A 27,154-nucleotide genomic window follows, 5' to 3' on the forward strand; every position below is an offset into this window, starting at 1 on the left:
TATAGAATTACATGCTTCTTTCATTAAGAACAAGAGAATATTTTGCTATTTTTTTAAAAAAGGCCCTGCCACTAATCTATAAAATATATTTCCTACTTTCTTGCCTTTAATTTATTTTTCATTAATAAAAATATCTTTATATTCAAAATGTTTTCTTTCCTAAATAGCCTCGATAGAAGCGCCACAAATATAAAATCTACATTTAATTGCATTAATTGATGACTCTACATAATTTTTGAAACATAATTATAAAGTATTTTTTATTATATATTAATGTAATTAAAAACTCTATCTCCTGGGATTGTCTAATCGTCTTTGGCACACATCTAATCATTATCTGTCGGATGATGATTAAATGTATGTGCCAAAAGTGGAGTAACACCGGTAAAAAGCTCATAATTAAAATAAAAAATATAGAATTTAAATAGCTGTCAAAGGACTAGCTATTCAAAAAGTCTTTCATAGCGCATGTTTACAAGAGGCAAAAGAAGCTAAAGACAGCCAAAGAAAATAAAAAAAATAAAGGAGCAAGCATAGAAGGAAAACGTGGAGAAGAGCCTACATAATATCCCACAGTAACCTTATCATTTAAACATAGTTAATAAATAATGAAATTTACCAAAGATAAGAAATTTAAACTTAGGAAACAGAAAAATATAAATAAAATAAAAGAATTTTAAAGAAAGGAGAAAAAATATAAATAAATAAATGAAAAAAGTGGGAAAAACTAAACAAGAAAAAAATTATATACATTGGTTCAGTCTAAGGTCCATGATCAGGATCAAAAAGCTAGGTTAAAAAAAGGAGTCCGTTTCTTATTATAAAGCTCGTTATATTAGAATAAAGTTTGTCAAGCTAATTTTAACATCACTTGGATTAAAAATTTAATTACTACGCATTGTCACTTATTTTTTCCCCCTCTCATATTAAAATAAGAACTTCCATTCAAAATTTCAAAAGAATTTATTAAAAACTGTCAAATCGATATTTCTATCGATATATTTTCAATCAATATTTTTCAATCTAAATATAATCAATTTTTATTCTATCCTTCAATCTATAATCCATTTTTCAATCTATATTTTTTCTATATTTAAATTTTATTTTACATTTATTCAAAATACTTAAAATGGAAGAGAAGTTCAATTCATTTTTTATTGTTCTACCAAAACAAATTTAAATAATTTATGAACGTACTATAAAAGCATACGCTATACATAAGTAGTATTTATAGTCTTTTATCATATGCCATGTATTTTATCTCATTCTTAAGATGTTTTCCTTGGCAATCAGCTAAAATTAGAAGAGCTTTAAGTAGAATTTAAGTGTGTCTCATTTATTTATAGTCAAGGAAATAGGCCAGAAGATTCTTTCTCTTCCATTTCATTTCAATGATTTGATTTTGCCGAATTGCGATGGAAAGCAATTTCAACTCCTAAAATAACTACACAAGTGCAAATGCAGGTTTTCAAAGCGGTACAATTCCGATTGGAAAATAAATCAGATTAAATTAAGCATCCGTAACATTTTTTCTTTCTTTTATAGCATTCATTCGATCGAAGGATTCCGCATATCAAAGAAGCAATTCCAATCAGTGTTTTAAATTCTCCTAAATTATAGGTAATTTTTTTTTTTGCAATCTCTTTCATTTTCCTAAATTAATAAAATTCAGTCCAATAGTAATATCTTCAGAGTGTGGGTCTTATAGATATTAAATTTTTATATAAGAAACATGCAGTAAATGTGGTTTATTGTCAGATGTTATATATTAATGTCTCTTGCTTTCTTACTTATTCGTATACATAATATAGAGAAAATATAACAATCGTAAAAAAAATACCAGCTCGAGATTTTGACGAATTTCCGTGTTTCAAATCTTCCTGAGTTCGAAAAACACATTTTTGGAAAATGTCCGTTTATCTGTCTGTGACAAAAATAACTCAAAAATACTTTTTGCTAGACTTATGATGATGATGTCGTGACCGCGTTGCCACGGAAGAGGGGTGCAATAACTTTTGAGGGTAAAGATCCCTGAGCACCCGAGGGCAGAAGTCTGACTTTTAGCTCAGATGAAAATGACACGCTCACACTCGCTTGCACAACCCCTTTTTAGAGGGGGGCTCTTTTACACACCTCATAGATAGAACACAGGGAAAGAACAACCATGCCCGAACCAGGACGCCTAGATAAAGGGGTAGTCGCGCTACCCCTAAGCCATGACGCCGGCTTTTAGGCAGATGAAATTTCGTATATGATCTTTGCATAATTTTTGTAGATTTCTGTCAAATTTTATTTTCTATCAAATGAGCAAAATCCGTTAAGGGGAAGTCTATCTGTCCTGCTGTTCGAAGTAATTTAATAAGTTAACTACAAAAGGATCACAGCTAAGTAAATAAGATTCGGTTCACAGATTTAACATCTATAATGTAAACTTCCATCAAATTTTGAACCAAATCGAATGAGGGGTTGACCGTTTGTCTGTCTGTACTTCCATAAAGATATAAACGCGATAACTCAAAAGTGTAATGAGTTAAATATATAAAATTTTGTATGGAATTTTGTAACTACAAATGTAGTTTTTTGTCAAATTTTGATTTCAATCGTTTAGTAAAAAAGTGTCTGAAACACAAATTCAATTTTCGGATGTTGTTGATTGCATGCCAGAGATTAAATCACCAAATAACTTTCAAAGTTGACACGATAGGTTCAATAAAAATGCTACATCCACGCCAAAGATTAATATTCCTTAACTATTGTAAGCCAGTGCAATGCGTGGCGTTTTCTGGTATAACCTCTTTTATTAGAGAATATGTGAGAAAATTTTGGGTAATACCATTACCACTGCCTTTTGATGGTTAAAAAAATAAAATAATACAAAATTTTTTGTTATTTTTTTGTTACTATATCCTATTGTCAAGAATCTTTATAATCCATTTCGACAGCAATATCAATAGAATGTGGTCCATTATAAATATTGAATATTTTATATAAGGTTAGAGCAAAGCAAATTATACCTTTATCATCTTTGTTAGATTTAAAATATATCAAGAAGAGATAACTACTCATTAATATTTGGATTACCAGTGCAGAAAACTTTCTTTAACTTGTAAAATAAGAATGGCGACAACTAAAGTCATAAATGCAGTATTCAAATATTTCTAGAGAGTTATAAGCGAATTCATTTTATTCGATACCAGAAAACAGGAAAAAAATATTGACACAAAATCTTTAAATAAGAAAGCAACAAAAAAGTAAAATAAAAATTTACATAAAAGAAGTTAATTATTCCAATTATTACCTGAGCGCATTTTCCGATGACTGAAATCATGCACCGTTATGATCAAGAACACTATTTAGAGATTTAAAAACTAATCATTTCAGAGTAAGATGTGAATTGTAAATTTATATCATAAATATTATGCCAATTTCTCAATCAGATGAAAATTGGTAGGTCTTTTCCTGGTCAAATTATTTATTCATGCATATTTGATCGCTATTTGGGAAATATTGAAGCAGTACCATATTGCCAGCATCGCTTCGATTAATGATTAATTTGAAATTAATTTCATCCCAGCCAAAGGCCATACGGAAAAAAGAAATGGTCGCACAATGCGACTCCGCGTTATCTTGAAACCCAGGTACAACTTGTACTGTCAAGAACAAAACTCCAACACCAGACCATTTGAGTGAGACACCATCCGGTAGGTGCAAGCAGCAGAGCACCTAATCATCATGTCCATACCACCAGAAGACTATCAATTCTATTGTTTTCATTTGAAATACTACATAATATTGGACTTACAATTCATCATAGTAAAATAAGACCATAGCAACAACAATTAAACAAAATTCAACTGAATATATTTGCACCCGAAATACAAAATCATTATGACACTATTTCATGAGCACAATACAAATTGGACAGTATCAGCACCATTTCGAAAACTTGAATAAAAACATTAACTGTAGAACTTGAGTAGAAATTGTCAGTTTTTGTTAAATATATCTTCATAATTTATAATTATATTCATACTTTTAAAACCTATTGTAACTGCAAGATACCAAACTTATGCATTAATCAAGTACAATTACAATGATAAAATCTAGACAAATATGTTTGCTGCAAAAATATAATTTGTAAGACTTCTTTCAGCGTTTATTAAAAGTCTTTTTAGATAAAATAAATCACTCAAGAAAATTATTTCTACAAATCTCATTTTGAAAACTAAGAGCAGTTAAATTTAAATCATTTCTGTTTCTTTTTCTTTTTTTTTTTTTTTTTTTTTTTTTTGTGGAAAAATTTACTACCCTCTTTCATTTTATTAAATTTGATACATTGTAAATAATATTGTTTTCGTATAGTTACCTTTTAGCTAGAGGCAAAATGACGCGTTCTTTTATCTTTTAAATTAGATTTCTCTCGATAAATTTAATAAATCGATATAATTAAATGTGTCTTCTTTATTGAAACACAAATGCAGTTTTTTTAATATTTATATTCACTTTCTCTTGATTACAGTACACTTTGATTTGACATCTTATTTAATCACGTTTTTATATTAATGGAATTTTCAAAATTTCCATTAATTCTCTTCTTTTTTCCATATTGCATTAATAAAGGACTTGGGGGATAATTACACTTTTGAATTTAACAAATACCGCATCTTTCACTTTCTGAAAGAAAATTTTCTATATTTATGAAAGTAATAATAAAAAAATAGCAAAAAAATGAATAATATCTTAAGGTCAAAGCAGATTATGGAATAAAACAATTAATGGTGGATGGATAATGTATAGATGGGTTTTTTAAAAAATAATGCTTTTTAAGAAACACTTTTTATGCAGGATTATTGATAATATTTCATCACACAAATAAGAGATTTATATCTTTGTTAATCAAATGAATCTTATAAAATTAGTCTCAATTTTAAGCTGCTTTTTCATTAAGCTGCTTTTTCAGCTGCACCCGTATAAATAATGCAAAAAGATTTCAAATTTAGAAAAAAAGGCAATGCATGAAAATAATGAAGCTAAAAGTAATTATTTTATTGTATTAATTTTATTAAATGTATACTTTCACTAGTAAATGTAACAATAATTACAAGCATATTAATGCCGACAAAGCTTGTATGCCTACATATTTATCTAAAAAGCAACCTATTCCAGCTTTTAAACTATTATTTCATTTTACAAATACTCAATTATTTTATTCTTTATATTCAAACAATCACAATATTCTAAAATAGGAAACATCAATAAATGTTGAAGAATAATTTTTTTTTAAAAAATTAAATTTTTTTAAAGAAAGCTAATTTGATTAACACAAAGTGTCCAACAACATTATCGCCTTACCTCTATACTATACGATACAAAATAACGAATTACATCAAGAAGATATCATACAATACATTATGTAAACAGGGAAGAGAAAAATAAAAAATTATAACATCTTTTTTAAAATACTTTTGTTTACAGATCAAGGATTCCTCAATAAAATTGCTGAAATTTTGTGATGAAGATTTACACATATTGACTCGAATATATCCATCAATTTAATTGAAGCACTAGTTGTTTATATCACGTGAACAGTTGACAAGAAGCAGCACCTCAAAGGACAGTAGATGCTGATGTCACGTAGTGACTCTTTAACAATCAATGGGAAGTGACAGTAAAGCGTCCCTTATTATACATGATCCGCTTTCAATTTCTACAGCAATGTGTATCCATTCAGCGTACAGCAGCATATTTACAAACAAAGAATTTAAAAACGATGAAAACGTAACTAAACGAAAGGAATGAAAGTTATATTTAATGCATTTTTTTTAAGTTTCGAATCTGTTATTATAAAATATACAATTTTGACTTAAATTTCACCAAAGATTGGAGTTTCTTTGACAAATTCTAACAAAATCAACAGGTGAGCACAGTTTTTTTTTTTTTTTTCAAAAAGGAATTATATCTATTCAATTATCACAGTTTCTTAAAAGTCTCCGAAAGATTCGATGACGTGATAAGGAGGCGTCAACCAGTAATGGAACGATCCTTGTTTCAAGATCCATTTCCACCAATTCAAGATCCCGTTTCAAGAACTACATCACTTTATAAGTGACTCAGTTACATCTGGAATTTACTCTACTATATTCAAACAATGCTGTGTGGTGTGTAAATCTAGAAGCTAGCCCAATTGCTGTCTTCGATACTGACCATGGCCGCGGTGGCCTGGTGGTAAGATCTCGGCATCACAATTGCAGGGTTTCAGGTCCGAGTCTCGATTCCATTGAAGAACCATCGTGTAAGCGGGTCTGGTGCACTCTAAATCCGCTGGGACCAAACATCCTCCCGCTGGTGTCGCGTAGAAGCTTCGAAAGGGGTGCGTTCAGGTGACATCCTTGTCATCCGACCACAGTACAAAAGCGAGAGGTCCGTGCCGATATAGGCCGAGTATTGCTCTAAAACGGGCCGTTAATATAACTAAACTGAACAAACTCGATAAATACCTCTAACTCGATGTTCTCTGTAACTGATTTCTCAAGGAGTTTTAAATCAAGTTTAAACCTTACAGACTTGTACGAAGCTCATGAGTATACCCTAATCAATTTCCATAACTTATCTTGTTTATATATTCTAAGCACAATGAAGTGTACATAAATAAATGCGTATAATATTTCCTCAAATGAGAGTAGAAATTTCCAGGTTAAAATAAAATGACAATTAAGATTTTTTCTATTGTTATTTTCATTGAACTTGAAAATCATTCCTTCATTGAAATAAACATAACTAAAAAGTGCATTCCTTTCAATAAACATGAATGGTAAATTTTATATAAAAGCAATACAAATTTTAATATAGTACAGAAAATCGATCATTTATTTTAGGAAAAAAAAACTCATCTTAGTTCAATGACTTGCTTAAAAGTTGAAAATAACTTTGAAAGTTTATTTAAAGATCAGATTCCAAATTTTATCTATTTAGATAGTTTGAATTATCTTTTTCACATGCGCACAGCAAATTGACAAATATATCTAAATAATAATTATTTAGGAATTGCTACAAAGCGAAAATCTTCAAGTTTCTGAGAAAAAAGTAAAATTATTATTATAATTTTTATTTTTGCACTTCATATATGATAAATCCATAAAGTGAAAAATTATTGCTGAAGAAAAAACTGTATACGGAATTTTATAATGTCTATAGTACTGTACAATATTGAATCAGTATTACGTTTAATTTAATATTACTTGCGCTGTACAGCAATTTCTGTGAGTTTGCGTCATGTTTGTCGTATTATATAATTTACAGATAATGTCCAACCTGACAACATTATGACGTAAAAATTTCTTAAGATGTGAATTTCACGACCAAAATATAATTATGATAATGCTCGATGTTTTATTTATCCAGTTTTGTTCAATTTCAAGAAATTGCTCTTTCATATGGCAGCGATAACAGGCGCATAAAAACATTTAATTTTGTATCAACTCCTTTGAAACTTTTCTTGCACACGTAGAAATGTATTTTGAATATTTCTGCTGTTTGTCATCGAAGAGTAACTAAACTACTCCAGTAATGAAAAAAATTTAAAATATTGTTGTAAACTGCAATTTTGAATATTTTCAAAAGTTTCTGTTATTAGAAAAATTAGGAAAAATAGAGATTTAAGAGATTAAAAAGTAGGAAAAATAGAGATTAAATTAAAACTGTGTTTTTTTATTTTAAAAGTGCTTTAATTTATATTTTCAAGCTTATTTTTTTATTTTTAAGATGGTTTTAGCTTTGATGTTGTTAAGGATAAAATATGAAATATCTTTGACATTTTATCTAAAAAGAATGTTTTTCAAGTATTGAAAATTTCTTTTAATGTTTGAATCCATTCCATTTCTTTCAATACACTTTTTTAGTCAGCATCATTTACTAAGACAGATACATTAAATTCGCTGAAATTTACTAAAACTGAAGACTTATGCTATTTTCTTTATTCCTTTTCGTTGAAAACAAAATGATTTTCATAAACTTTAATTGTTGAATCATTAATCGTTATTAATCGTTTTTTAATCTTCAATGTTTGAATCAATTCAATATCTTTCAACATAAATTTTTAGTCAGAATTAGTTACTCACACAGAGACATTAAATCTTTCTTCCCTTCGTTGAAAAGAAAATGATTTTCATAAGCTTTTATCGCTCATGTTTCATATCGCAATTTATGAAGATTGTGTTTACCTATAAACATTATAGTAATAAAACCACTGGAGTGGTCTTTCCAAAATTTTCTCGCATACTCTCTAATAAAAGTGTTAACTCTCTCCTGCTGAATAAAATTATGTTCCATGTAGTGGCAATGAATGCGACAAGTACTCAAAATTTTATTTTTCAAGTCTCATATAGGAAAGTTGTATGCTTCATGCTATGAATTACAAATCACAAACAGACTACTACGACCCGCCGAACAGCAACACTGGCGGGAATTGTGGTTGAGTCCTTTAGGGTATCATAGGCCACGATACAACCCTACCCTAAGGAAGTGCATCCCTTCAACGATGGGAGGAGTCAGAAACTACCTCTCCGTGTACCTATAGGGGTGGCGAGAATCAACCATCATTCCGGAAGTTTCTCATCCTCAATTACGAGCCCCCCCCATGGGACCTCCATACTATATAAAAAAAAGAAAACCAGTACTTGTGCATTATTTGTATGACATTGGTGAACAATAATTAAGAAATATCGATATTTAGAAGGATCTACTTAGCAAGGGGATGTGATATACGATTAATATATATGTAAAAGAAAATCGAATAGGTATTTTTGACTCTTTTTTTTTTCTGATGGTATCAAAATTTAACATAGACATATGATTCTAATCATAGCAACAAATATCAAATTTTATTTATTTCAGTCATTCAGTTTTTGTACTATTATGCTTACCGGCGACCTGGCCTATGCGAAGAGCGTCTTTCCTGAGATCTGGGAGTCCCGGGTTCGATTCCTGGTTCGGGTATTGTTATTCTCTACCCTGTGCTCTATCTGCCAGGTGTGTGAAAGAGCCTCCTTGTAAAAAAGGGTTTGTGCAAGTGAATATGTGTTTCATCTTCGTATGGGTTAGAGAAGTCAGACTTCTGCCCTCGGGTACTCAGGGGCTTGTAAAGTGCCATAAGCGACAACAACTATTGTGTTTACATGCATGGAAGAAGTACAGATCGGTTGACGGTTCATTTCTTGGCGGATTTGATTTTAAGTTTGATGTAGGTCTAAATATTAGTTGTTAAACATGTATACCAATTATTTAGCTCTTTCCGTTTTGTTTTTATCACGTTCAACTGGAGAGGCTGATAGACAGAATTACTCAAAATAGAGTTCGTTCAAAATTTGGAGGACATGTAACTATTTACTGTTAATTTTATTTTCGAAATTTCATCTACATAGTCCAAAGCAATATTGAGTCATCATGTTCCTCAACAGACAAACATAATTCAGTAAATTTGATTTTCGATTTCAAAGAGTCTGAAACATTCCTCAGAATTTGGAGTTCGCATTTTTTGGCGATTGCAATATTTACTCTTTGATTTAATTCAATATTTATTTATCTGTCCATGATGATTTAATTCAAAAATATAGTTTTTAGCTTTCTTTAAAATTTTGTGTGCATCTATTTTCACATATCATTTCGCAAAACGAGAAATAAAAAGTGAATACTGCAATTTTTAACTCCACGATTACTACGGTTTTCTCCATTTCTTACATTTAGCATTTAGAATTTATTCGATTTGTTTTTTTTTATGCACCATAATGTATTTTCAATATTTCTACTTTTCAAACCTGCGGAAGAAAATTACACATTTTTCCAAAGCTTATCACTTTCTGTATGGTGTGAAGCAACCCGACGCCACTCTTCTATGTTTATTTTGACAGTTCAGAGCTCTGGGAAGAATGCATGATATTATTTTCAATTTAGAAAACGAGAGAAACTGCACTTTTCTCTAAAACTTTGTTACAAAATTTCTGTTACAGAAAAATAATAGAAAATTCACAATATCTGAAAAATGTGAATAAAAAAGAAAACCAATTTTCGATATTTCTCTTTTGTTTAAAAGAAAAGTAAAAGGTATAATTTATTTTTTGGGCAAAAGCTAAAATGGATGCATTGAAGTGATATAAAAAAATATTGTCTTCCAAAATCTGTTAACAGAGCAAACAGAGTTATTGTGAAAAAATAAATAGTAAGTGAAATAAATTTATCTTAACTGCTTTAAATACTCATTTTAGCATATGATAGTAACGGATAATCGAAAATGACAGTCAAATATTGTATGACGTGGGATAACTAAGTTTTAAGTTTTTAAATATATTCAGCAAAAATCTGGTGCAAATGAGATGATAAATTTTCGAATCTTAAGATGATGTAAAAATTCTTATTATTGTAATACTTTCGGTAGATATTGAGGAAGCATCCACAAAATATACTTCATTTTTAATTAATTAAAATTTCAAAACTCAGATAGGCATATTATCATTCATAAAGCACATATGTTTGAAATTTGGTAGCTCCAAATATTCTGATCTGTTGTTGAACACCAGCACACGGAGCTATAATTACACTTTCCTCTTTATTATTAGTAAAGCTATGATTGGGATTACGACAAACCTAAATTAGTACACAGACAATTGATTTTTTATAAATATAATTAAAGCTTCGGCTTCAAAATGAAAAACAAACTATTTGATTAAAATAATGTATTTAAAAAAGTTTCATAATATGCTTTTCTTTGTATAAAAACATTTCTGGCATAGATAATAATATTTATTATGTAAAATATTATTAGATACAAATCGATAACATATTTATAATTCTCTTGCGCATAATATTGCATCAATATTTAATTTAAAAATACTTTTGGAATTTGAAATTTTATTAATTCAAATTTAATTCCTTTAGAATGTATATATTCGTTTAATATAAAGGAAAATAAATATAATGCTCAACAATAAGAATTCGTAGCTATCCACATTTTTTTTTTTTTTTTTTTTTTACTTTTCTAGTTAAATTTCAATTCTTTAAACTTCCCATAGCATTTGAAATTGTTGTTAAATTTAAATGACTGAGTTTTCTTCTATAATTGTGTCTTTGTTAACTAAATTAATTCATATGAGATTATTCATTACAAAACTCTCCATCCAACATTTAACTGTTCCATACACATATTTAGTACTCATATAGAGTGTCTCCCAGCATATTGCAAATGTTGCGGCAACGGTAGTTTAATTTAGAAAACTTCCTAGTCTTATAAAATATGCATTTTAAGATGAGCCAGTTACATTCTAAATTTACAATTACAAAATCTGAGCAGTTCTGAGGGAAAAGGGATTCATTCAAACATTTTTATATATCTTGGCATGTTTCATGTTCATTAAGAGGAATTTTACAACTGTCCTTACTCTTACTTTCATATGAATTAAGGACTCAAAAGTTTGTGTACTAATGTATTTTCAATGATAAAACATTCTTTTCTTATTTTCAAATCTTAATTATCAACTATATTAGTTCTATTACATTAATTATACTAAATTTTTATTTTGTGACAATGACTCCACCAGGTTGTGAGTTTGAGAAACAATAGAATTCAAAATTAAAGTAAAAAAATAATTAAGAAAAAATATTCTATTTAATTTAATCTCTCTTATTTATTCTATTTTTTTTAATTCAAATTTTCTTTTCTTGCTATATTATTTATGATTCATTGTAATAAATAAAAATATAATTTATACTTTTTATAACGATAAAATAACAATTTTTAGAAAGATGTTAAAATGAAAAGGTAACTTTATTAAATGTTAGTTTGATACTTTTTTCTGGATAACATTACGATTTTCAAGATAAAAAGACTTTTTGTAAAATTTCCAGTGCTATTGATTTCCATTACTTTTTAGAATACATCAATTGGTGTAAGTTACCACTTAGAAAGACCTTTCCTTGTCTGATTAAAGACATAGTTGACCATAAGTCAAACATCATCGAATCTTGCAGGAAAGTTTATATGCAATATCTATACCAGTCTTTATTTCTTCAAGAAATTCGGTAGTAATCTTCGAAGTATGATTTGTAGTTTTGTCCTGATGCATTTTCATTTTCTGAAAATCATTGTGGTAAAAAGTAAACTATTCAAGTAAATAAAACATTCTTTTGATATTTCGCTGAGTTGATTTTAACATTTTTTCCACTCTTTTTATTTTCAGTTTCTCATTGTAAAAGCATCCTTCAAAAATTATAAACCCCTTACTGAAACTTTCTTTATTTTTGAAGGGAACAATTGTACTTTTTTTCTTTCGATTTTCGATTTAAAAAAATGGCATATTTTTGTTGCAATCAGTTAGGTAAGTCCATGCTTCATCAAAGATCACAATTTATTTCCATTTATATCGTGTTAAATAGTATTTATATATATGCTATAAATTTCTAAATGTGTTTTAGCTTTTAAAATTTGAAAACTAGCATTAATTTTGTTTATTGTTACAACAGATGTATTTAAAATTTTGCAAATGATTTCTGCGCCATAACTTTTCTCTTGTTGTTATTAATTACACTTCAGAAATTCTTGAAACAGCCTTATTGGGATCTTTTAGAATTGATGACGTACATTTTTTTTCACCGGTTAATAAGGTAGCTTATTTTGGACTTAGAAATCTTAATACCATGCATTTTACAACATTTTTAAATATTGTTTACTTTTAGGAAAAACAAACATATGTCCAACAAACAATTATGCCCTTCAATCCTCGACTTGTTTGCACGTGACAGTGAAATACGAATAATATATTTCCGACAGACGACATTTCTCATTTTAAATAATAAACTGTTATCGAAAATTTTTATTTCAAACACTCTGTAAACCATTGTTTATCAAAATCCTGTCGACAGCCTCTATATAATGGAATCTTGAAATCAATTGTTTCTAAAAATTACTAATAGATGGCGACACATATAACAAATTAAAACATATTTAAATTAATTGATCGATTGCTATTAAGGTTCTAGAAACATTAAAATAGTATATTATCTTTTAAATATATAAATGCATAAACTTTAACGCATTCAGAAGATGAATATAAAATTGATTACCAATTTTTTTTCTTAAACAATATGGAACAATTGAAATTAAATGAGAGAAAGACACGCAACATTTTTTTTTCTCACATAAGCTTGTTATTCTTGAGTAGGAGGGCCATAAGTCATAAAGGCTTATCGAACAAAGGTATTTAATGAATCTGCTGTTCTAATCCAAAATCAGCACATCCATATAATATGGATGATGTTTAAGTATGATCGATAATTATAATTTTTGAAAATGAATGAAAAGACCACGAAGTTTATGGGTAAAAATAGAAAACATTGCATTAGCTTGCATGCGTTTAAAATGCTCGTTTTTAATTAAATTTTTATTAAAAATTACAAAAATTTCGCAAAATTTCATTTTTCAGTGCACTAGTAAGTAAGTTTCTCTCTTAATGGAGAGCTTTATAATTGATTATTAATAATGTTACATTATTGATTATTAATAATGTAATATAAACTTGCATTTTTATAAAACAATTTTTCTAGCTCTGATTTAAACGTTTTTAGTAGACCAATGTTTACCATATCAAAGTCAAGTGAAAATAAAAAAACATGACATGTTTTTTACAAATGTAGTAAATAAGTTTTTCATTCATTTTTTTGCTTTCAAGAATTTTAATCAAGAACATATTTAATCAGTTACGTCTTTGATTTATAATTTCAGCATGCATCCAGAATTAAAGATCAATAGACAATCAATCATTTCAAGGATTTGTATCAAAATTAAGTAAAAAAAAACTAATCTTTAGATGCTTAATTTGTGTACAAAATTATATGTCTTTGTGTTTTTGCACTTATTGTGGTCATTTATACTCGGACACTTAGAAAGACTCTTTTGAAAGACTTCTTTTAATTTCCCCCTTTAAAAAATTTTTTTAATTTCCCCCTTTCCCCCAAATTTCCCCCTTTTAGCTCAATGTTTTTGTTAACAGACAGAAAGACGTACAGCCCAAAAGGCTTAAAAATTCCGAAAATATATATGTAATACTCAGATCTGTTACGAGAAAATTCGTCAAAATCTCTAATTGATTTTTTTTACAATTATATTGTTTTGTATAAGATAAATGTCAGCGGTTAAAATATTTTTAAATATCTCTTACCATAAATTTTAAGAAAGTATTTTTATCTTTATACTAAAAACTAATGCCAGTATAAAATTCAGTAAAAAAAATTATCATTTACAAAAAAAAAAAAAAAACTTTTAATAATTCTACACTTACAATTCAAATGAAAGTGACTACCAATATAAATGTTTTGAGACATTTACCAAAACGTATTCATCTGTAGAATTTGCATAAATCAATAATTCACAACTTAAGCATTCAAATGCTCTTAGCATTAATTACAGCATTCGAATAATGATGTCTTTGAATAAAGAACCATTTCAAAAGAAAGTGCAGCAATGGTTTATGAAAATGAGCGGTTGTATAAAAACATTTTTTTATTGATGCCAATTTGATATGTGCAAATGTCTGTCTTTTTTTCTTCTATAAATACACCCTTGAGATTAAAGGACACACCCTTATGCCGTTGGGAAATGGCTGTAATATTTCTTGCCATGCGTGTTAATGAGGAAGTTTTCTAAAGATATTATAACATTAAGAAATTTCGGATGCCCGAGGTTATTATTTTTTTATTGTTTGGAGGATTGATATATATATTTTCGAAGACTAAAATAAATAGAATGTTTTAGCAGTTCGAAAATCTTTCATTTATCTTTTTTAATACAAGAAAAGAGAAAATATTTGAGCAATATTATTTCTGGATTTTCAAATTTTTATACATAAATACTGCAAAATTCAATACAATAAAAATCACTGACTGTAAACAAACTTTTGTTCAAATGTTTTAAATTAAGGATCCACTAATGAATGCAATAAAATCGGAAAGATTAAAAGCAAAAAAAAAATGATTAATTTTAAAACTTTATTTTGAGAGTAACAAACAATTATGCGTTTTCTTTACCAAGCTTGATGTTTGAGGTCGCTACTGAATGATATTAACTATACTTCTTGATTTTTTTATACTTCTTATGCAATTAATGTAAATTATATTGTTGGATGTTAGTAACCTGTTAAACGATTCACTTTGCATTAAAATACATAACGTATTTTGTCTCAATGAGTTAAAAAGTTAAAAAACAAATAGAATTTTCTGCTATACTTTTAATGCTGTTACATTTTTTTAGTGGCTACAATATAATTGCAATGCTGTTTGCATTTATGCGACTTGTTTTATTCTGATGTTTCACTCAATCTTAATATTTAATTGAGTGTTAACGTAGAGTAGAAATGCATCTTTTGATCTATTTGTATGCATATATAACAAACGCTAAGGTACAACAATAATTATAGTAAACTAGCTCAAAATATAATCCGTGAATTTTCTCAAACATTGATTATTTTTCTAAACGAACTTATAGATCTGACTGTCTTTAATTCATTAGTAGAGAGTTCTTTATCATCTTTGGTTCTACCAATAAAGTTGATGGAAAATGTGAACACCACTGATAATTAGTGGTTAAGAATTTGATATCAAACAACCATCAAATACTAATATTCAATTCAAAAGCACGAATTTGGTTTAGGATCAAATTTAGTACATGCTGTATATGTAATAAATTGAATTTATCTGTTATTTTCAAATAAATTATATTCAACTTATTTTCCTCACTTCAATATATCAGCTAACATCTGATCTAGTTAAATTGAATTTAATGTGTTTGACACTAATTAAAGACACTTTTGCTTCCATTTGGTAGGTAAAAAAATTTCAATACATAATATATGTTGCAAATTTTTTAATCATTTCCTTTCTAAAATTCACAATGAATAGCTAATTTTTTGCAGTTAAAGAGAATTCGAAATTATTAGTGTATCAAATAAGTTTAAAAAAAAATGCTCAAATAAGGAAGTTTTTTAAAAATTGATGCTACATTACATGTCGAAATCTTACAATTTTATGCCATGTTCTTAATTTTCTGTATACTTTCGATGTCTTTTATAGAACTTCTCTTTTATTCTTTAACATATATGTTTAGATATCAACCACATTGTAAGAACTCCAAGGCTAAATTGATGATGATGTCGTTCTCGCGTTACCACAGAAAGGGGGTGCAGTAGCTTCTGATGGTAAAGACCCCTGAGCACCCGAGGGCAGAAGTCAGACTTCTAGCTCATATGAAGATGAAACTCACACATTCGCTTGCACAACCCCTTTTTACAAGGGGGGCACATTCATATACCTCACAGATAGAACACAGATGAAGAACAACCATGCCCGAATCGGGATTCGAACCCGGGAAGCGCATATCACGGGGAAAATGCGCTACCCCTATGCAAGGACGCCGGCCAAGGCTAAATTGATTTAGAGTAAAGAATACATGTTAAGGAAGTTACTCATTGAACAAAAGCTAAAAGTAACATCAGACTTATCAGTTAGTGCTTATGGCTTTTTAATAAAGATTTATGAAACTATCGAAAATTTCTATTGCAATATTAATTGGTCAAAAGATTTTTTTCCTTATCCTTATTTAACTTATATTCCTTCTAATGATTATTTATTTCCCAACTGATAACATTTATTTTGAAAAAACTTAGAATCGTTTTAAGATAACATGCAAGAAAAAAATGTGCAATATATATTTGTTTGGGCTATTTATTCATTCTTTCGTAACTTCCAGTTAAGTTTGAAATTTTCCAATTCCCTTTTGTAGATAATTTAAAATTCTTTCGGGATTTCAATTTGTAAATTGCATCAGGAACTTCCAATATTCCTTAATAAAAGCACAAATAAAAGACTTATTTGAGCTTTAAAATGAAATATTCTTGTTGAAAATAGAGTATATTTAATAAAAAATGTCTGAACATTTTAAGACAGAATTTCAGATTTTTAACATGCATGTGTTTCAACCATTTATTTAGACTTTGGAACTTGCAGTTAAAATATGAAACAAATTATTACATAAATATTAATATTGGACTGTAAGCAGCGATAAATACCAGTTGCATATAAATAACACTTGTCAGTCATGATCCTGATTATATTGTACATGAATATTTATATTTATATACTTTAAGTACAGTTAAAAATTTCGTTAAATAATCATATATTCCAAAAAAAGATATACATAACATTCATTAAATTTCTCTAATGTAGGAACAAATACCAAACTTTTGTATAATTTTTCCAAAAAAAACCAACTTGTATATTGATCTTGATTGAACATATATTACATTTTTTTAGTGTAGGAACAAATACTAACATTTTATTCTTTTAAGTGTTATAACATCATTTAAAATCAATATTTCTAACTTTTCTTTAAAAATGTGTTTGTCTTATTCATAAACATTTCAGTTACATCAGAGTTAATGCTTCAGAAAAATCCAATGCAAATGCTAAAAAAAAAGCTCTGCAGCCCTTTTGCAGTTTTTGTATTTTTCTGTACTTTAATAAAATAGAATACTTATGATAAAACGGCTTTCTCACTTATTAAACATATTATCTTGATTGAAAAATGCCTCAATGAAAATATAAAACAGACCATTTTTATTTGTATAAGAACTATCCAAGCAAAGCACTAAGACTGAGTATCTACAAAATATATTCAAATGAAAATATAAGACTTTTCATTGATTCTCATATTTTGATGCATGCGTAAAACGAAAAAATATAGCAAAATTATTTTTTCGAAAACACAAAAGACATTCAAAATATTAAAAATCATATATCACAATGTTTTTAAAACTTTTTTTGCAATATAGTTATTTGCTCATGAACGTAAACACAAATGTTTTAAATATGTTCTCAGAGCCATATGAAAATTTAATATGAAAAGTTATTACAAAGTTAGCACTAGTAAAATTATTTACTTTCTGCAAATAAAACAGATGTCACTAAAAATTCGTACATTTTTTTTTCAAAAGCGGAAACTTAAATTTGAATTGTGAATTTTAAATTAAAATATGCAGCCGCTAAGCCTTCTTCATGAGAAACTCATTTCGTTCTTGACACACTTTTAAATTAAAAGTGTAAAGAGACTTTCTGGTTCCGGTCTTCTGAATTTGAGAGAGCTACCCATATTGTATAGCTTTAAGGCAGATTCAAAAATGTGCTTCAGTGTACATAAAAGATTTAACAAGAAATTTAAGAAAATAAGGCACTAAGCGCAAACCTAAAAATGAAATATAGAGTTGCTACAAACACTTCATGATGAATAGTTGCATTCTTGTTGTATTTAAAATTTTACAAATTAATTAAAAGCCTTTGTAGATTAAAGTTGATTTTTCTTAGATATGAAACTTTTACATTTTCGTATCTTTTGAGCAGATGTGAACATTTTATCTCAATCTTTATAAAGAACTTTTTAACATTTATTTTTATTTAAAGATGTATCATGAAAGTGCTTCAAAATTTCTAGAGACGACGACTTCCTAATTTTATTTCTGATTTAAGGAAGTATAAAGGCAAAAATTCATTTTCGTTTTTAAAGAAATGCTCTATTTATAAAATTTCATTTCAAAACTTTTATAATTTTACAATAAAAAGAATTCTAAATACCACAATTCGCCTTATACTACTCTCGCACATTTTTCATATCTCCTGTGAGAAAAGGGAATTCATTTAACAGAATTTAATTCAAAACCATGTGGTCGAGTATAACACGATTAAGATAATTAAACATTATATGTAAAACTGTTACAGGGAAATAGTGCAATATAGAAAGTTAATTCGTATGGAAGGCAAATGTAAAAGAGATCTTGATAATGTACAATTTCTTACAAAACGCATTCAATTACTGAGAGATTTTTAACAACGTTAAACAGAAGTTTATAGTTAAATTTATTTATTGTTGTTGATAATGGCACTTGCCATGGACAAGCTCGCTGACGAAGACAGCGCTTTTAGTCCAAGAGAGCGTCTCTTGCTTTAGTTGGCGTTACTAGGTCAAGAGTACGTTTTAGCTACTCACGCATCACATTCGCTTGCACAACCCCTTTCTACAGGGGGGGGGGCACATTCACAGATAGAACAGATGAAGAACAACCATGCCAGAACCGGGACTCGAACCCAGCACGCCCTGAATACGAGGAAGACGCGCTACCCTTATGCCAGGACGCCAACTAATCTATTCATAAAAGAATCTATTGAACACGAAAGGAAATGATCTCCCAGAAACTTTCACGCATGCTCTCCTATTAGGAAACACACACACACACACACGCACGCACGCATAAAATTTTTGATCTTGAGTAAGATTTCAAAAGCATTGCATGCCATTGATGAACTACATTTATGAAATATTGTTGTGTCACTTAAATTTAATTTTAATTCTAATGATAAAAAAAGAAAAAAAATCACTTCTACAAGATATATTTATCCACTAAAAACCGGAATACTACTTGGACTTCTTAAAAAGTTATGGAGCATTTCTTAACAATTCCTGTAATATCTTGTTAATCAAATGCGCTTTATCTCCTTCGCCATCTCTTCTTTCATTGTTGATTGGAGTATCAATTAATCTAATCCTTTATTCGTCATTATTTAATCACCGTCAATAATTTTTTTTGGCTTATCGTTCTTCCATATTTGAAAAATCTTTGCAGCAATTGCCTTTGAAATTTGAACGATTTCTTCATCTACAGTTTCAACAAAACTGTTGATATGGCATTTTTTTAATGTGCAAATTCAGCTATGTTCTGCAAGATACCGTTCATGATTATAATCCCAACATCCGATAAATGAAATAGAAACGACTGATCGCGCCAGATATTTATAGCAGTTGTAATTGTGCATCATCTTCTAGCAGGATAACTCAATTCAATAATTTGATTCAACACCTGTTTTAAAAGGAGGAATTTAATTAATCGCTACGGAACAAATACAGATTGCCATAATAAAGTCTCTTTTTAGGTTAACAAACTTCATTTTTTTCAATGGATGAAGACAGTTATTGTAAAAAGCTATTAAATAACGTTCTAATATTATAAAAGCACTGCGCTCACAATTGATCTTAGATCTCTTAAAGGAAATACAGGTCCTTTAGAAATTCCGTAATGATTTTATGAAGTTCATCGCTCCATGATAGCTAATATCTCTGAAGAGAATATTTCTGAGGGAATAAGTGACCATTCTCCAGAATCCTTTCGAGAGTCAGATAAGGAGGTGATAATTAATGTTGCTATTATCCCAAAACGGAAAATGATCATTTGTCATTTCTATGAACAGAACTGTAATCACTTTTATAACATTGATAAAGATTAAGTCATTTCCACCTAGATGTTACATTCGATATAAATGGTGGAAAGGCTTTTATAAACACTAAATACTTGCATTAATCTTTTGATTTGATTTGATTTATCTATAAGATGTAATAAACAGGGTTATTTATTAAGTTTGGAGTCACAAATAGAAGTGCATGTAATAGTAGTTTTAAAGAGAACACTGAATCCACATTTGATCAAATTAAAACAGACTAATATGGAATTTTATGAAGCATTTTTATCGACAGTCGAATAATATTATTTTTGTGCTGCAGAAAAAAAAATCTCGAAAAACAGATATCATGGTAGTGTTGGGACAAAATGGCATACAAGTTGCTTTAGGTCTAAATATTATCAGAAAGACAGGAACAATGAAATTTCTTTTGAATTACGCTCAGTTCATATAAAAACTGAAAAAATCATGGTTCTTAAATATGCTTGGATTCATATTTAAATGTCATTACATGAGAAAATCATAGATAAATTATTTTGCATTTGATTAGAATTCAAACCTTTATGTAATCAACTAAAAAAAGTGAACATTTCGATTTTGATATTTAATGCATTACCTGAAGCTTATAATTTTAAGTAAATTTATATTCCATTTCATAACGAAATTTACGTTTGAATGAAATTTGCATTCTAACCTAGGCATTCCTATTGAATTTATCCAACCGTAGCATGGAACCGTAACCAGATTTTTGGACGACATCCTAGATGTAATTCCTCGGATCAAAATTCTGCTCTAGAAAGGAAAAATTTGATTTATATCAAACTTAATGTGCCCCAATGTGTATATCCAAATAATTTTTCATAGACTCGAGTTTCGAATCCGTGACTTTTTGCTTGAAGCCAGACTCTATCATGAGGTCTCCACGTCTCTTGAAAAGTTTTAAGAATTGGTAGCTTGCCTCTGCAAATTTAAGCGACAAATAATTGTTAGATATCCCTAAAAATACTTGATTTACCAAGATAATAGTAAAAAAATTTCTTCATTTGAATTATCGATTCCTTGAAATTTTCTTTTGGTTTAATTGTAATTTAAATGCAACGCAAAAGAAAAAAAAAGAAAAAAGTTATAATGCTAAATTAAAATGAAAATTAAAAATGAAATTAAAAGGAAAATTAAATGAATTCCAGTATTAGTGACTTAAAAAGAGAATAAAAAGCAGTTTCATCTTTAAAATGATTTTATAAACAGTGTAGAAGTACAAAAAAAAAGAGTTTTGTAAAACTTTGAAAAAGTAAAATGAACCTAGAAAACCCATAAAGTATTTTCATATTGAGACCATGTTTCTGTTCTAAAACAGCGTAAACATAGCGAAGAACAGTTATTTCGAAAAGTTTTATTTTTCTTCAAAGTTCGGAAAAAAAAATTTTAATAAAAGACATAAATATTACACAGTAGAATGTGTATTTATACATTTTTCGAAGGAAAGAAAACTCTAAAATCCAAATTTATATCAACAAACTTTATAGATTTTGGAAAATAGGAAGTATAGTAAAATCCAGGATTCTGAATATTTACTTACTCTAAAAATTTAGAACTTTCACTACAGCTGCTCATTTTAACTCTACTTTAATGTAAATATCATTTAATTTTGAAATTATAATCTTATTTTGATTTGATTTTATTTGTTTTATTTTTTAAATATTTTGTTTAATAACAAAATGCTGATCCGATAATCTATTATGATTTTCTAATATCACATTTTCTTCTAAAGTTATAAGCAGAAATTAAATCATTCAAAGACATTGTAAACTAATACAAAAATTATACATAGAACACAATTATTTCAGGAATTTTTTCGACAGTTACCTGAAGTAAGATTATGCATATCTGAAACGGAGAGAAGCCATCTAATTAGATAATAAAAGAAATGCAAAACAGATAAAGAGTTGGATTTTCTTTAACCTACATCACTTTAATAATTTTTGAATTGTTTCATTTCATATTAAAACTCAACTCATTTGATAATAATATCTGAGTAGTTTATTGTATTAAAGCCCTTTAAAATATTTTTTCATTATTTGGAATACACAGTTAGCATTTTAAAAACTAATGGATTAAACCTCTTTTTTTCTCAAAATTTAAATTAATCAAAATGTGATATTTCCATACATGAAAAACACATAACTTTGAAGTATAGCTTCGACATTTGTTTCTTCATTGAATTAAAAATGTCATTTTCTTAAAATACCTATACTTTAATGAGACAGCTAAAAACACTTTATTTTTTTAGCTTTTGCAATTTATTTGAAATAAAAAAACTTCATTCATAAAAATATTTTACTTATTTTAGGACGGTACATAAGGTAAAATATTCTATTCATTTCACTAGATAAATGCGTCTTTTGATCTACAACACAATATGTGAAAAGATAGATTCATGCTAGAATATAATTTAGATAAATTTTTCAGGGAATGATTTATACAAAATATAAATTAATGATAAAATGATATTTCCATAAATGAAAAACGCATAAATTTAGACACATACAGTTTCAATGTTCTGTGGCCTAATTCAATTAAAAATATCCTTTCCGTGAAATAATTATACTTTAATTAGACAGTTAAATGTATTTCATTCTTTTATTTTTGCAATTGATCCCAAAGCATGAAACCGCATTCATAAAAATATTTTAGTTATATTAGAACAGTACATGCGGCGTAATATTCCACCCATTCTACTAGGTAAATGTGTGCTTTGATTTACAACACAATCATGCAAAATGGTAGATTTGTGGTAGAATAATGCCTAGATGGCGCTACTATTGAAACAAGAGGCGTCCCCTTGAGGCTTAAATCGGCTGTCTTCGACAGCGGGCTTGTCCATGGCAAGTGCCATTAGAAACAAACAAACAAACAAACTTTCGTACATTTCATGCATTCAAACTTTCATACAATGCGTACATTTTTCTTAAAATTCTGCTATACGTTGCACAGGTCTATTATAAGGTATACTTTTACATACCGGCTAAAGCAATATTATACTCATTTAAATCATCTTTACTTGCATTTTAGTTTTAATATACGATGTACTTTTATATCATATTATTATACATAATAATATTAAGTAAATGAAAAGTTATATTTTTTATTAACATTTAACATTTTATACATTACATACAAAAATTTTATAAAACAAGTAATGTAAAAAATGTTTAATTCAATTCCTATTTAAGTCAACAATTTTTTTTATTTTAGTTATTTTTTATTAAATAATTATCAAAAGATTATTAAGTATCAAAAAATTATTGATTTTCGCAAGAATTGAACTCGCATTCTTCACCTTCATTTGAAAAATACTAGAATCTTTGCATTTTACCGATTGAGTTACGGCCGGTTGATTTTCAATTTTCATTACAAACTGCTATGTATTAAAACTGTATTAACATCAAGTGCCATCCACTACAAGTTTTAAAAAAATGTATTTGAATTTGAGTGGATGAATAAAAAGTATTTTATTAACGATTGAAAATTTGAACAAGATATATAAATATATATAGGGAGAGTGTGAACTAATAGTAGGAATTGAAAAATACATGGTTTGTTTTTTGTTATATATTTGACAAATGGATAACTGAATTTTGGTTACTTATTGTTGGAATTAGAAGCAATAGATGAAAAAATTAACCTAAAAGGAATTTATTTTAGCTACTTTAAATTATATATTTTATGACTTTAGATAGGAATCCGTTAAATCTCTTAGATCTAAATTCGAAAATATCCTTTACAACTACAATTGTCATTAGTAATATAAAAAGGAAAAAAAAAACTGCATAAAAAATAAATAAGGAGCTAGGTATTTTGTTCAAACTTTTTGCTTAAAAGTCAGTCCATGAAGGATCCTCGATATTTCTGCATGTCAGATATTAGAAAAGTTTGCTTTTTAAAACAGTTCAAAAGTTTCGATTTAAGTCAAAACAGGAATTCCACAATCATTACCGAATTATGTTATGAAAGGTGAATATTATTTCCTTTACATAGTCTTAATTATGCTCTATTAATATATCCATGAAATATATCGATGTTGCGAATGTATTACATTAAACCATAGTACATCTGCAGATAAAGATATTCTATGTCGACATTTTTATTAGTTTTGAGGAATCTCATGATATTTCTTCTGAATGCATTAAATAAAAGTATTTTACTCTGTTTGGTTGATTATTATATCTTTTCCAAATGGTAGGAAGTTCAAATAATGAATTACAGGTTAAAAATATTGAAATATAGTGAATTTCCATTCACACTACATCCACACTGGTCTGATACACAAAAGGTAAACATCCAAAGATAGAAGAAAACAAGCCGTCTGCCAAAATAAACACGACCTCCTCTTGCCTTTACTTTGAGATCAGTGACAATCTGAATCCACTTCGAGATTGTCACTCATCTCAAAGCAAAGGCAAGAAGAGATCGTGTTTGCATTCACTCCGAGGCGAATGCTTCTGCCTGTTAGCTGGAGATCTCATTCATCTTTCAAAGCAGGTATCTTTGGTATTTATCTGGTATCTTTGCCTTCAAATTAATAGTAATCTTAGTTTATGAACAATATAACAAATGCTTTTGCCTGTTAGTTCGGTACTGCATTCATCTTTGGTACCAAATTTGATTTCATTCGTTTGCCTTGAGATTAGTGAAAATCTGAAGTTCTCAACAAGCAGGAAAATTCTTCTTTCTCTTGTTTCGTATTTGAAAGCAAACTTAAATTATACATTGCTTTGAGATGAATGACAATTTGATATGTTGAAAGAGCAGACGAAACAATTCATCTGTTGGTACGACTTATGATACCTGCTGTATTTCATTGAGAAACATTTTAAACTGTTGAGGGAAGTTTGCAAATGTTCATCCGTGAATGTTCGCTGAAGCAGATACTGCTTTGCATCGCTTCCTTGATATGCGACGTGAGCTTTCATCTATGAAAGAAGCATCATAGATGATTTAATTAAAAAAAGCAATTTGGAATTGTTTTTTGAACCTTTAATTATCTAGATATTTTAATGCTTGTAAAGATAATCCAAGTATGCTTCAGTGTTTTGACAATTTCTACATTTGCTTGTTCTTTGTACTAATATCCTCTCAATATTTTCAGAAAACTTTTATCAAATAATTGATTAACTAAAATTTTGAATGCATATAAATGAAACAGTCATTCATTGAATATAACAAGAGTTAGAAGACGTTTATCAAGATATCCTTTTCATGCCTGCAAAGATAGTCCATGTATACTTCAGAGTTATGACAATTTCTATGATTGCATGTTCTTGATAGCCTCTAAATATTTTCAGAACACTTTTATAAAATAATTGATTAACTAAAATTCTGATTTCATATCAATGGAACCACATGGAATTGCAGTGTAAAAAAGGTTTAAAGGTATAATATCAATGGTGGTGAACAGTTTTAAAATTAAAATTAAAAATAAATAAAAATCATTAAAGTAAAAAAAACATCTGTTCATCATCAATGTACAGAATGTCAAATATTCTTCTGTTTTTTTTCAGAAACTGTTTTCTTTAATCTTTCTATGTGTTCGATGTTTAGATTTAAACATTAACTACATTAAACGACATTAATTTTGATAAATAATATGCAGAACAATTTTTTTTAAAGCTCTAATTCTTACTGAATGATTATAATTCAAAATAGGTGCCCCTTTATTATCTATAACTTTATTATTTATTTATTTCAAAGTCTCAGTATCCCTTATGCCTCCATGTGTAGCGTTTATAACATTGTGTCATTTGAAATGTATGGGCAATCCAAGTTCGGCGTAACACAAAAGCTAAACAGAAATCTCTCATATGGATAAAAAATATTTAATGTTAAGAATGTGAATAAGTGGAATTTATTACATATATTCTAAAATCATATATGGCGTCAATTTAAAACTTATCCTATTTGTATGAATATTCAATTTATTTAATCACTATGAAGTGAACTTTATTAATAATAAACTAGTTCCCAAGCGAAATCACGTGTTACAAGTTTAAGCATGCTGAAGTTTAAATGCAGAATTAACCACGATATATATCTCGAATAAGAAACATAAAGTTATTATTGACCAATTAGTTGTTTCTTTCATTAAATAACATCCAATGAGGAAAATTTGAATATGAGCAAATACTGTAACATAATTAACAAAGTTAAAAAAATATATAATGCATGATTCGGAATTATTGCTTGAATTCTATGACAATAATTCTCTTAATAGTAATTCGGTTTTGATGAAAATATTACACAGACTTAAAAGCGAATTTCAATTGATAGTGTTTGTAAAAAATAATGTCTTTGTTTTTCGTTAAAAATTACTTTCTATATTAAAGTCAAAAATTTCTGATTAGGTTTTTTTTAAAAAAAATCAGATGTTTGAACTAAGCTATTGAAAAAATATAAGAATAACGATATTATATTCAAACACAAGTGTGACATTTTTTGAATATATGGAAATTATTTTTATCTGCTGAAAGATAAAGAAATATAAAAATAAAAACGATTTAAGTTTTACTGAAAATTACGTTAAAGTTTAAGACTTAGCAGAAAAAAAATCTAGAATTCTTCAAAAACAAAATTTTTTACTTAATACAAAACATAAACACAGATCAACACATACACAGATTTCAGTATCTACGAAATAGTTTTCAATTGTTCTTTTCCAGAAGCTCAAGTATGAGAAAATTCGCACATCATGTAAAACATGGTGAACTTTGATTTATTCTTAAGCGTTTTATTTGTCATGGAAAAGTTTTCTTTAGTTGGAGAATTATTTTGTTGATAT

The sequence above is a fragment of the Argiope bruennichi genome, chromosome 6, assembly GCF_947563725.1.
Source record: "Argiope bruennichi chromosome 6, qqArgBrue1.1, whole genome shotgun sequence".
NCBI lineage: Eukaryota > Metazoa > Arthropoda > Arachnida > Araneae > Araneidae > Argiope > Argiope bruennichi.